Below are 12,664 nucleotides of genomic sequence, written 5' to 3' on the forward strand. Positions count from 1 at the left end.
CAGCTGCTATTCTCAATCCCCACAATGTTGGGCATTGTGTGGCTTAGTGTGGCTGCGGGCTAAAGTTTCCTTCTTGTAAGCATTTCAGTGTATGGATGGCTGGAATACTTGGTTTTCTAGAGTTCATGAGAGCAAGTGTTTAGAGCTTGTGTCTTCATTTAACATGCCCGGTTGGCTGCGTGCCTGTTGTAGACTCCTTTTATGTTGATGGTAAACATAGTGCTAGCTATAAGAAGATTTTTGGAAACAGTTTGACAGCAATAAAATATCCATGTTTGTTACTTCATCCTCTGATTTGTTGAACTTTATCCAGCAGAAAGCAAAAAATTCTACAAATCATATATCTCTTTTGTCAATTGTCATTGACCCTCTTTTTGACTATGGTTTACGGACAATATTCACACTTTTGACATATACAATTGTAACGCTATTCTTCTTTTTCTATACATATTATTTTCACAATCATGTAGATATCTGGATAAATTTGATATCTGGCATGGATATTTTTCGGATTGTAAGACGCACTTTTTTCCCAAAAGTTATGGGGGAAAATGGGGGTGCGTCTTATAATGCGGATATACCTTACCGGCCACGGTAGAGCAGGGTCCCAAGGTCGTTGCTGAAGGAAACAAGAATGGCGCGTTGCTGCAGTTCGCAGGCTGGGATGAGGGGGTGTTCTGATGTGCGCTGCTCCGGGTGAAAATGGCTGCGGTGTTCTGTGGTGCGGGGGGGCTCCACCGGTATTTTGTGAAAGCCCGGAGCCCCCCGCATATCCATTACTGCAATGCGGTGGCCTCTGGGAAAATGGCCACCGGGGGCGTCACTCTGAGCATGCGACGCCCCCAGCAGCCATTTACCCAGAGGCCACCATATCGCAGTAATGGATATGCGGGGAGGCTCCGAGCTTTCACAAAATGCCGGTGGAGCCCCCTGCACTGCGGAGCACCGCAGCCATTTTCACCCACAGTGGAACACCCCCTCATCCCAGCCTGCGGTCTGCAGCATCACCCCACTCTTGCCTCCTTCCGCAGCGACCCTGGGACCCCGCTTCACCGCAGCCACCACCCCCGGTAAGCAGCAAGACGCATGGATTATAAGAGACACCATCATTTTATTAAAAAAAAAGGGTTTTTTTTAACTATTTTTCGCCACAACATTTGGGGTGCGTCTTATACTCCGGTGTGTCTTATAATCCGCAAAATACAGTACATCAGCCCAATCAGACTGTATGGTGAAATCTGATGACAGATCCCCTTTAAGGCGTATTTCCCATTTATTAATCCAGAAAGAAAGGATATCCTTAATCCAGATTCTTTTCCTTTTCCGTGGCTGTACCACAGTGATCACTAATTTATTTACAGAAACCGTGCCCCCTCTCCTACCAGTAAGGCCCACACCTCTCCTGGGAACACCGTCCCCTGGCCTACATGGGGGCTAACATAAACTCCACACCCTTTCTGCCTATAAGGCTTGAGAGATTTGGAACAATTAGAAAGTAGACTTCCTTGGACAATGCATAACCATGTACAAAGCTGCAGAAGTCATCAAAATATAATAAAGTTGAGAGGATTTTATTTTCTATACTATGTTTATACTCAGTGTTGCATTTTATGATGATTTGCTAAGATATAATATTTACTTACTATTTTTCATGCATTTTGTATCACACTGGATCCTGGTAAACTACTTGCGTTCTTAATAACCCAGTGAGAATTCCTTGATTGTGTAACAATAGGTTTCCTAGGTTCACATTTCCCTACTCATCTCGAGTTGTTTTCTTTCCTCCTACTCCTTATTTGGCCCGGTGAAGAGCTGCAGCAGGTGTTTGCTGCAGAGATTAGTTTAACAAGGGCGGAAGGTCAGGCCAGATTTTCTATTCCTTTCCGGCAGAAAAGACAAGTGTACTGGACAATAGTATATAGAAACTGGTTATTATGAGAAGTCTTTCCATTATGCATATTGTTTACTGTGGCTTATGTTATGTTTTAGACATGTATTTACACTTTGTACAGTGTTGTGGTTTCAGTCCAGATTAGGGACTATTATTATTACCGGCTGCTTGTTTAATTAAAGTCGACAGTCCGGAAAGCGTTGCCCAACAGGAGAATAGAGCAAAACTCTTCAAGAAAAAAAACAATGCAAATGGTAATCTAAGAATTTTATGACTGTGATATACCAGAAGAGGAAAAGTAAATTAATTTCTACAGATTATACTAATTATTACTTCTTAAGGAAATCAATGATTAAAAGAATTCTTGTGGAAAATACACTATAGGAGCTATTCAGTGGCGACAGAGACAGAAGAGGGCCCCTGTGCAAGAACAGTACATGGGCCCTTTGCAGTCCAATAACTAATAATAATGCACAATTACGCCCACTTTGGAGGTGGAATTGGGTCCCCTTCATCATGGGCCGTTGTGCGGCTGCACAGGTTGCATAAAATGGTATGTACACCCCAGGAGCTTCTACTGAAGTGGGTGGTCCACTTTAAGAAAAAACTTTTGTAAGTGTTCTTGATGTAATTATATATAACTTACAAATATACTTCTGATACCAAAGCTTCACTGATGTCCCTGTTTTACCTCATTCCTAGATTCCAGGAGCTCTACTTATGGCCTTATGTTTGAGACAGGAAAGTGTTTCATATGTCAGAAACATCAACAGAGTTGTGGCTACATGGTGAACATCAGTTCTATGCAGGCACCATAATGATTAATGAAGGTGCCAGGGACTGAGAGGGTTAGTAATTTAAATATGTGAGGATGATATTTTTGAATTGGGATCTCGGGGAGGGCTATTGGTCAGAAAGGAAAGAGGGAGGGTCAAAGGGGTATATAGGATTGAGCAGGAAATTCCCCCCCCCCATCCTACCTTCTGTCCTGAGGTAAAACACCAGGAGCAGAGCAGGCACCAGAATGGCTGACCCCCTGGATAGAAATTAATACTGATAATTTGATTGATCTTTTGAAGCGTTTTTTAGCTGGGTTGGAGTGGTTGGATGGTAGGTCAGTTGATATGGGTTCAACAGGGGAACATTTGTTTCCGCCTGGTCAGTCAGATATTAGCGCCAAGAATATTAAAGCACGAATTTGTGGATGTTTGTTCCCTCGTTCCCGTAGATCACGTGACGGTAGACAAAAAGCGGAATTTCGAGCGGCGTTCGGATAAAAAGGCAAAAGTTGCTAAAATGTTCTGTAATTGGATTCAGGGTTTTTCTACTTTGGCTTTCATTCTGGTTCAGCATTTTCCAGAGAAATGAGCGTAGCTTTTCGTTTACCTAAATTTGATATATAATGCCTATACGAACGGAGGTGCGGCTTGGTGGCGCTAGTTTAGGCATTGTTTGGCTTTGTCCCCTGCCATAGAGTGGGCGTCAAATGCAACCGATGCGTGGATACAACTAATGATGTCGCTGCACCCACAGTCGCGGTCTTCCTTTCGTGGGGGAGCCGCTACTGGGGCACCTTCAACTTCAGCAGAGGCACAACGTCCTACAGAAGCGTGATGGTTGTTCAACGAAGGGCACTGTTTTTTTTTTGCGACATGTAAATTTAGACTTGAGTGCTCAGTGTGCAGAGGAGTGCACTCAGTACTCCACTGCTTTAGGAGAGTTAAACAGCCTGAAAAAATTACAGTCCCCCTTTCAAATGAAAATGCCAGTGCGCATTCAAGAGATGCTGCATTGGTTAGAGCTGTATCCCAGGAAAAAGGAAACAAGCCTTCTTTTTGAAGGTTTTTTCTTTCGGATTTAAGATTCCTTTTCAACCTTGATCCAGAGGGATATTTTCAAAAAATTTACAGTTAGTTTTGGAGTGCCCAGATGAGACAAGGGAAAAAATGCAAATGGAAGTTAGGGCGCTTCGCATGGCAGGCCCTTTCGCTTCCCCTCCCTTCTCTAATTTGAGAGTATCTCCTTTGGGTTTAATTCCAAAAAAGGAACAGGGTAAATTTCGTCTGATACAACATTTGTCATATCCTACAGGGGATTCGGTTAACAATGCTATTTCAAAGGAGGAGGCCGCGGTGTTATATACTTCTTTCGATGTGGCAGTGCAATGGGTTAGGTGCTATGGGAATGGTGCATTGTTGGCGAAGTCGGATATTGAGTCAGCTTTCCGTCTGTTGCCAGTTCAGCCATCATGCTACCATATCTTGGGTTGCATGCTGGATGATAGCTATTTTTTGGACATGTGTTTGCCTATGGGATGCTTGATCTCATACTACTATTTTGAGTTTTTTTCTTTATTCTTGGAGTGCATTCCATCAGTTATACATTATTTAGATTACTTTCTTTTTATTGGTTCAGGCAACGATAACACTTGTGCTTATGTATTGCACGTTTTCCGCCATTTGGTGATGAAAATAAGAGTTCCGACTGCAAATGAGAAAACGGAAGGGCCGGTTACGAATCTTTCCGTTTTTGGAAATGAGTTGGATACTGTGGCCACGATTTTCCATTTACCTGATGAAAAGTTGGCAAAGTTAACAGCTTTAGTTCATGATGGCGAGAAAAGCCAGATTAAAACAGGTTCAATCTCTTTTAGGTTTGTTGGTTTTTGCCGGCAGGATAATTCCTATTGGGCGTGCTTTTTCTAGACACTTGTCTTTGACAACGAGCGGCATAGAAAGGCCTAACCATTTTGTCAGGATTTCTAGGTTCATAAAAGAAGATTTGTTGATTTGGCAAAACATTTTTACACTCTATTGACAGTAAGGCAATATGTTAGGAGAATGAAGTGTTGAATTTTGATTTGCAGTTAGTTATGGATGCGTCAGGTCATTGTGGCTTTCGTGCAGTTTTTGATTCACAGTAGTGTAGATCGGATTGGTCACCTGCATGGCAGGATTCACCTGTGCTACAGAATGTTACTCTGATTGAGTGGTTTCCTGTCATTGTGGCTATTGAGAGTTGGGGTCATGCTCAGAAAAATAAACAGACTTGTTTTTGTTCTGATAATTTGGCTGTAGTAAATGCTATTAATTCTTTATCATCTTCTTCTTTGCCGGTGTTAGCCTTGCTAAGGCACTTAGTCCTCAGGTCCTCAGGTGTTTTCAGTTGAATATATGGATTAGAGCGCATCATGTTTTGGGTGTGGATAATAAAATTGCAGATGCTCTGTCTTGTTCGCAGATGGAGCTTTTCAGGGAGCTGCATCCATAGGCAGAAAAAACAGGTTTTAGTTGCCCAGACCACTTGGGGATCATCGTAGAGCGGAGCTGGCATAACTAGTACAGACAGTAGCTCACTCGACGTGGAAAAGTCATTGCGAAAGTCAAAAATGGATCAGGAAGGGAAAGGTTTTTTGGCTCACGATAAAAGCGATAGACAGTCCATATTGTCTGGTTCAAATAGTGAGGCAATATAAGGTCATGCGTCCGGCTTGTGCTCAATTCTTGGTTCAAGAATCTGGTGCGTCTTTGACTCTATCAGTTCAAGACCATATTCAAAGCATGCTTAATGCAGGTTGGTAAGGATGCGTTGCAGTTCGGAACTCATTCTTTCAGGATAGGAGCGGCTACGGAGTCTATTGCTGTAGCTATGGGTGAAGAAGCAATAAGACAGCTGGGGTGGTGGAATTCTTCGTGTTTTCGGACATATGTGAGACCTGATTTGTTGTAAGGTGGTAATAATGAGTTTTGTTTTTTGGTTTATTTTGCAGATACATCACTGTCTCATGTATGGATCATTTGCCATTCATTCATATATTGGGCGGAGAAACGGGCGATTGTGCGCCATTTGGGCCTGAACTTAGGTCAAGATGGGGCCATTTTTCATTGGGAGCTTATCGTGGGTTAAGGTGGTTTCAGATGCTCGGTAGGATTGAAGCGATTAGCAAGTTATGCATGAATCCCATCGTTTTAGTCATACACGTGGGGGGGTAATGATTGGGATAAAATAAAGTTGGCTGAACTCATTAGGATCATAAAATCTGATTTTACACAATTTAGGAGATTGTTTCCTCAAAAATGTGTTTTAGTTTGGTCTCAAGTGGTGCCTTGTTAAAGTTGGAAGGGAGCACATGACTTGGAGGCATTGGAGAGTACACGAAGATTGCTGAATATGAGAGTATCTCGTTTCGTGCATTCTACAGGAGGAGTGACCATTTGGCAACGTATGTTGGAAGGTGATAATGAAGATCTTCTGAAGGTCGATGGCCTTCATTTGAACGCAATAGGTAACAACATACTGTTAAACGGTTTGCAGGAAGGTGTGGAATATTCGTTATCCTTGTTGGGTGGCGGTGGTCGGAGAGTCGAATAGGTTTTTCGATCTCCTCCCTTGGCGGTAAATTTTGGCCCATTGTAATACATGCTCACTGGGTACAGTGACAGGCATGTTGAGAGTTGTTACAGGTGTTAAAATTTGGATCAAGTGATGGTGGTGTTTGTAATAAAAAATTAAAGCTGTGACCATTTTCCACCCAACAGTTGTCTTTATATTTCGGGTCGTAAGAGATCATCTCGGGTAAAGTTATAATATAGAAGCAGTCTTGCAGGCACCATAATGATTAATGAAGGTGCCAGGAACTGCGAGGGTTAATTATTTAAATATGTGGGGATGATATATTTGAATTGGGGCCTTGGGGAAGGCTATTGATCAGAAGGGAAAGAGGAAGTGTCAAAGGGGTACATAGGATTGAGCGGGAAAGTTTCCCCTCCCTCTTTCCTACCTTTTGTCCTGGGGTAAAACACCAACCCTCCCTACCCGTTTTTATGGTTGTATTTATGTTTGAGAGGTTTTTGTTATTGTCACGGCTGGCGGTAAATTTTGGCCCATTGTAATACATGCTCACTGGGTACAGTGGCAGGCATATTGGCGGTTGTTACAGGAGTTAATATTTGGGTCAAGTGATGGTGGAGTTTGTAATAAAAAAAATTATAAATTAAAGCTGTGATCATTTTCCACCCAACAGGAAGTTGTCTTTATTTTATTTTGGGTCGTAAGAGATCATCCCGGGTAAAGTTATAATATAGAAGCAGTCCTTTGGAATCCTGGGGAAATCTTACTCAGGACAACCATTACTTATAATTCTTCACAATAGAGGGGATGTATCGGTATACAGGCACAGAGCTATGACACAGTTCTGAGCTGAAGTTGATTACAAGGGTTTTATTCAAGCTTCTTTCCATAACACAGAATCACTTATCTTCACTTATCCATTAATATATATGAAAGTCTCTTCACAAATAACTTCTGTTCACATACAGTGTCTTAAGCAAAACTGTACCTTCCTCATGCGGTGAGGTGAGGGGAAGGGGGATGAGTCTGTTGGTGTAGCTCTCTTCTATCTTGCAGTAATAAAGATGTTCCTGGCTTTTCTGACTGCTTCTATGATTACAGCAATCGCTTCCATGGGAGAGCAGGTCTATACAGCTTCTCTGAGTTCAGTCAGACAGGAGATTCTTTAACACACACCTTACTCTTGGATGTCCAGGACACAATAACAACTTTTCCCAGTATCCCCTGGAGCTGAGCTAATCACTCCCTGCTATAACCATTTTAAACCCTATAGTTGCTGCATGATTCTAAATTAACAGTGCAACGTCCACCTGTCACACTCTTCCCTCCTATTTTAATGTCGTCTCTATTTTTATGCCAGCCACTATGTCCATAATGCCAGCCAATGTGCCCTCAGTACCAGTCAGTGTGATCAGCAGTGCTAAATGGGTGCAGTTGGGCCGTGGACATGGGTGTTAATAGTTGTTAAATGGGTGTGGTCGGGGGCATGGCCTAAAATTTGCCCTGCAGTGCTGCTGCAGCCGTCATCTTGCAATGGTACCTTGTCCTCCAGGCAGGGCCGTATTTGGCCTTCATGCTACCCTAGGCACTTTTCGTGGTCGCGCCCCTTACTGACGTCACACACTGAGTCTGTACACACATCTATTTAAGGCAGATCTACTCTGTAAAACGCTTTAAAAAGCACCGCTAATTAAACACTAAAAGAATGAACGTCTGTCTGCGCTTGCTGCGCACAGCTTCAGTCTTTTGAGCGTTTTTTTAACACATTCAACTTTTCAAAGTCATCAAGAGATTAAAATAGGTGACCTAACCATTGCTTCAGTGAGGAGAGGCCTAGTGATATAGAGACATGCTGTCTGCTCATTCACCTCTCCTCTTTACTGAAGGCGTTCATAGGGAAGCCAAGAGCAGACAGGTAGCAGGCGTCAGAGTGAGCCTGCAGCCACATTGTGTGCACCCACTCTGACACTTGGAGTGCGCTGCTGCACTCATCCAGTGTCGCTGGTTTCATACTTGCGTTTTTTTTTTTTTTCAAATCAGGCGAAATCAGGTTTTTCAGCCAAATCCTGACCTTTTCAGGATCCAGTTTTTTGCCCATTCACTATAATGGTGTCAGGTAGAATTCAGTTACTTCAGGCTGCTTCCTGACACCATTAAAGTGAATGGACAAAAAACTGGATCCTGAAAGGATCAGGATTTGGCTGAAAAAACTGTTTTTGCCTGACTTGAAAAAAACACAAGTGATGAAACCAGCCTCAATGTGTAAGTGCAGACTTGCAAGCTGATTTTAGACAGCACTCACTTTTACTAACGGAGCGCTGACAATAAAGACAAGCTTTAGTATACAAATATGAGAGGGCAGCGAAACATCCTCATTTGTATATTAAATAAAGTAGATTAAACTATTCTATAGGAATAGACTCCCAGACTCCCCTGTTCCCCAGTATATAGTGGGTCGCCCTTCCAGGGCTGTGGGTACTCGGTACCGGGCCGGTATCAATGGGATGTGTCACAGCAGCAGTGACCCGGACCGTGGCCCTGGGCGCCCAAGTAATAGGAAGATGTAAATGGTGGAATGTAGTTAAATGAATAGTTTGTGACGCCACCTGTGGTGTTCGGCAAGGGAGGTGTTAAGCCGACGCTGCAGACAGATCCTCCGGGACAGATGGTGTGGTGCAGCAATGTTATAGCCCTCCACAGGCAGGGCTGTTGTCCCAGGCCAGTGTAGATGTGGAGACACTTAGATGGTGTAGTGTTTGGCGCAGGAGATGTAGTAGTGCCAGGCAGATGGACGCAGGAAGGCATGCAGGACACCAGGGCATGTAGTTCCAAAGCTTTACTCACAGTCTGTAGTGCCCTCTTCTGTGCCGTGTCCTCCGGGTCTGGGACTCAGTGAACCTCCAGGCAAGATGGAATGCTCCCTTCCACACTCCGCCAACTTATGTGCCTTTCCTGAACGTCTCCTCTATAGCGCCTTTAAGTGTGAAGATCTCCTAGTACTGTGTTAACACTGGAGTTCCTCCTGACAGATGTTCCCAAGAACTCTACTTGTACGGCAGACAGCTATAGCCTGCTTTGGGGACTCTCTACTCCTGAGTCCCGGCTCTCTATCCGTGTTGCTGTTGTGCCCGCAAGTCTTAGGTGGGAGTAGTGCATTTACAGCCCACTACTCTACCGATGTCTGCTGCAGAACCATTAGTGTCCATACAACCTTGGGGACCGGGCCCCGGCCTTGCGCTTAGAACTTCTAGGCAGGGTTCTTCCTCTAACCCACATCCTCTGTGTTCCCTTTTACTCCTACGTTCCGTACTTGTCTTTTCCCTTCTATGGAAGCTCAGGCTTCGGTTCAATGTCTTTCTCCCTCTTTCCTTTCCCGTGCCAGCTGGCTTAGATCACTGAGGCAGCTGCAGCACTCCTTCCTCCATCCCTCTTCCAGGGATCCCCACTCCTCCCGAGTGGCTTCTCTCCTACTCAACCTCTGAACTCAACTGAACCTCAATCCTGGAACCGTCCCGCTCTTTTATATGTATTCTAAACTCCACCCACCTCCCAGCACGTCTAGTGTTCCAAGCAGGGAACTTTGGTTGTTCCCTGCTTGGAACACTAGACGTGCTGGGAGGTGGGTGGAGTTTAGAATACATATAAAAGAGCGGGACGGTGCTCTGCCTCTCTCTAAGCAAGGAGCCTAAATGTGGTTTTGCTGAACTACTCTATTGTGTGGGGTGCGAGTGTTGGAGCGTGGTCATGAGCCTCCAACTTACCTGGATGGTGGGGCACCACACCTTAGGAGAAGGTGCAGTACCTCTGTCGTGACTGAGCCTCAGGGGCGCCACATATAGCATCCTCCTCCCTTGTTCACCAGTATACAGCAGCATCAGCCTCCCCTGTTCACCAGTATACAGCCGCAGCCTCCCCTGTCACCAGCCTCCCCTGTTCAACAATATACAGCAGCAGCCTCCCCTGTCACCAGCCTCCCCTGTTCACCAGTATACAGCAGCAGCCTCCCGTCACCAGCCTCCTCTCACCAGTATACAGCAGCAGCCTCCCCTTTCACCAGCCTCCCTCCATCTTCAGATCTATGAGCGCTCACCTGCTCCTGTGTCCTCATCCCATGTTGTCTTCCTCCTCCTCCTCTGCTCTGATGTCTGCAGTGAGAGATGATCTCATCCTCGTCACATGCACAGACACTGCGGCACCTCGGATGCAGGGACCTCTCTGACCACGGAAGTTACAGCGCCACTACTTCCTGAGTCAGCTCCCTGCATCGAGGTGAATATGGAGATGTGCCCCCACCCCTTCCAAAAAGACAACAGATTTGCTGGATTGTCTAACGGAGGAGAGGGGAGGTTCAAAAAAATAAAATACAAAAATTTTCTTCCCTCTTGGTGCCGCCCCCTGCAGGTCAGCGCACTAGGCACGTGCCCTCCAGTGCCTAGTGGCAAATACAGCCCTGCCTCCAGGCTCTGCTTAGCAGGGACTCCTGGGACCTCCCTGCCGCATACAGTATCTCCCCGGGGACCCTCCTCTCTCCTCCCATTTACCTGGTGATCTGAAGACTTGTCCTCGAACTCCAGTGCAGAAACTGCACCCTGCGTGTGAGCACCTCCTGCCTCTATTCCAGGGGGGAATGATGGAGATGGTGCCTGGTCTGGTCTCTGTGCCCTGGTGAGGAAAGGCTCAATATCACCCTGGGGGGATTCAGAACAGGTGGAAGACCGGATCCTTGTCTTTTTAGTCCCTGATTTGTCCATGTTGAGGTACTGGAATCGATTGTTAGGTGGAAGGTGGTTAGGAGCAGCAGAAAGCACGTCTTCACTCAGCCATGTCCAGCCATGCCCCCCAAGATGACATTTTCAGCTGTACCATTTTTATTTACATTCGTCTTTTTTTATCACGTTTTATTGCACTTTTTGTTCGGCGGTATGATGATAAAGCATTATTTTTTGCCTCTTTTTTTTTTACGGTGTGCACCGAAGGGGTTAACTAGTGGGAAAGTTTTATAGAGCGGGTCATTATGGACAAGGCAATACCAAATATGTGTACTTTTATAGTTTTTCTATTTACATAAATAAATGTATTTATTTATTTTTTCTTTATTTAGGGATTTAAAAATATATATTTTTACACTTTGTAATTTAAAAAAAAACTTTTTTACATTGTCCCAGGCTGGGACATCACTATATAATGTCAGATCGCTGATCTGACACTGCACAGCAGAGTGTCAGATCAGTGATCTGACAAGCAGGGAAGGAGCTACCTTCCCTCCAGGACCCGGAAGGACCCCGAGGCCATCTTGGTGCTGCGGGTCTCCATGAAGACCATCAAGGCAACGCAATTGTCTCACGTTGGCCTGATGGAAGCGTGCAGGTAGCTCTCTTCCTGTTTCTCTATGCCGCTGTCACTACTGACAGCAGCATCAGAGGGGTTAAATGCCCATGATCGGTGCTAGCACCGATCGTGGGCATTGCCGTGGGGTGTCAGTTGTCATGTACAGCTGACACCCGCCCGCGATCTCCGCGGCGCTCAGCGTGAGGCCGCGCGATCGTGCCGCCGTAGATATACTGCTCTTTGTGGGAACGCACCTCCCACAGCAGTATATGGCGCATTTCGGGAAGGGGTTAATAACCAGCAGAGGGAAAGCCGACAGGTGGGGCAGATGATTATAGCCTGGGAAGGGGGTAAAAAACATTGAGCTTCCAAGGCTATTAATATAATCTCACAGCTGTATACATAGCCTTTACTGGTTATTAAAATGGGGAACCCCCCAAAAAATTATATAAGGTCCCCCCTGTAATTAATAACCAGCAAAGGCTAGGCAGACAGCTGTGGGTTGACATTAATAGCCTGGGAAGGGGCCATGGATAATGGTCCACTCCCAGACTAAAAACATCAGCTCTCAGCCGCCCTTAAAATGGCACATGCATAAGATGCGCCAATTATGGTGCTAGCCTCCACTCTTCCCACTTGCCCTAGTCCATGGCAACTGGGGTGTAACACTGCTGCTGGTGCCCCTGCGTGGTGCCTTCTTCCCCCTCCATGCAGGGAAGTTGGCTTACTCACCGCCCCAGCTCTGCAGCGTTGCCTCCTGGCGTGTCCCTCCTCCTGCTCCATGCTTTTGAGGGTGCGCGCCATAGCCCGGCGGTGCGACTAGTACATGCGGGACCACTCTTCCCCGTTCTTAAAGAAGCAGTGCGCACATTATGCTAAATGCTCTCAGCCTGTTGCTGAGAGGCATTTAGCATAAGTAGTACACCTGCAACATGGCTTCAAGCCAATGCCTGGGAGGCATCTTGTATAAAAGACTCCCTCTCCCCTAGGGAGTCACCAAGGAACTTAGTGAATCATTAATAGTAAGGTGTACTGCTAGTGAGTTGTGAGGATCCCTGGTTCCGGTGTGGCCAAAGCCTGAACGTTATCTCCTGG

General features: G+C 45.5%; 1 protein-coding gene across 2 annotated transcripts in view; it reads left to right on the forward strand.

Annotated features, from left to right (window-relative positions):
• RRAGD (Ras related GTP binding D) overlaps nucleotides 1-12,664 on the forward strand; it is a 259,744-nt gene that overhangs the window by 142,704 nt on the left and 104,376 nt on the right. The gene's annotated exons all lie outside the window — the stretch shown is intronic.

The sequence above is a fragment of the Dendrobates tinctorius genome, unplaced genomic scaffold (assembly GCF_039654945.1).
Source record: "Dendrobates tinctorius isolate UK_male_01 unplaced genomic scaffold, ASM3965494v1 ptg000111l, whole genome shotgun sequence".
NCBI classification, from domain to species: Eukaryota; Metazoa; Chordata; class Amphibia; order Anura; family Dendrobatidae; genus Dendrobates; species Dendrobates tinctorius.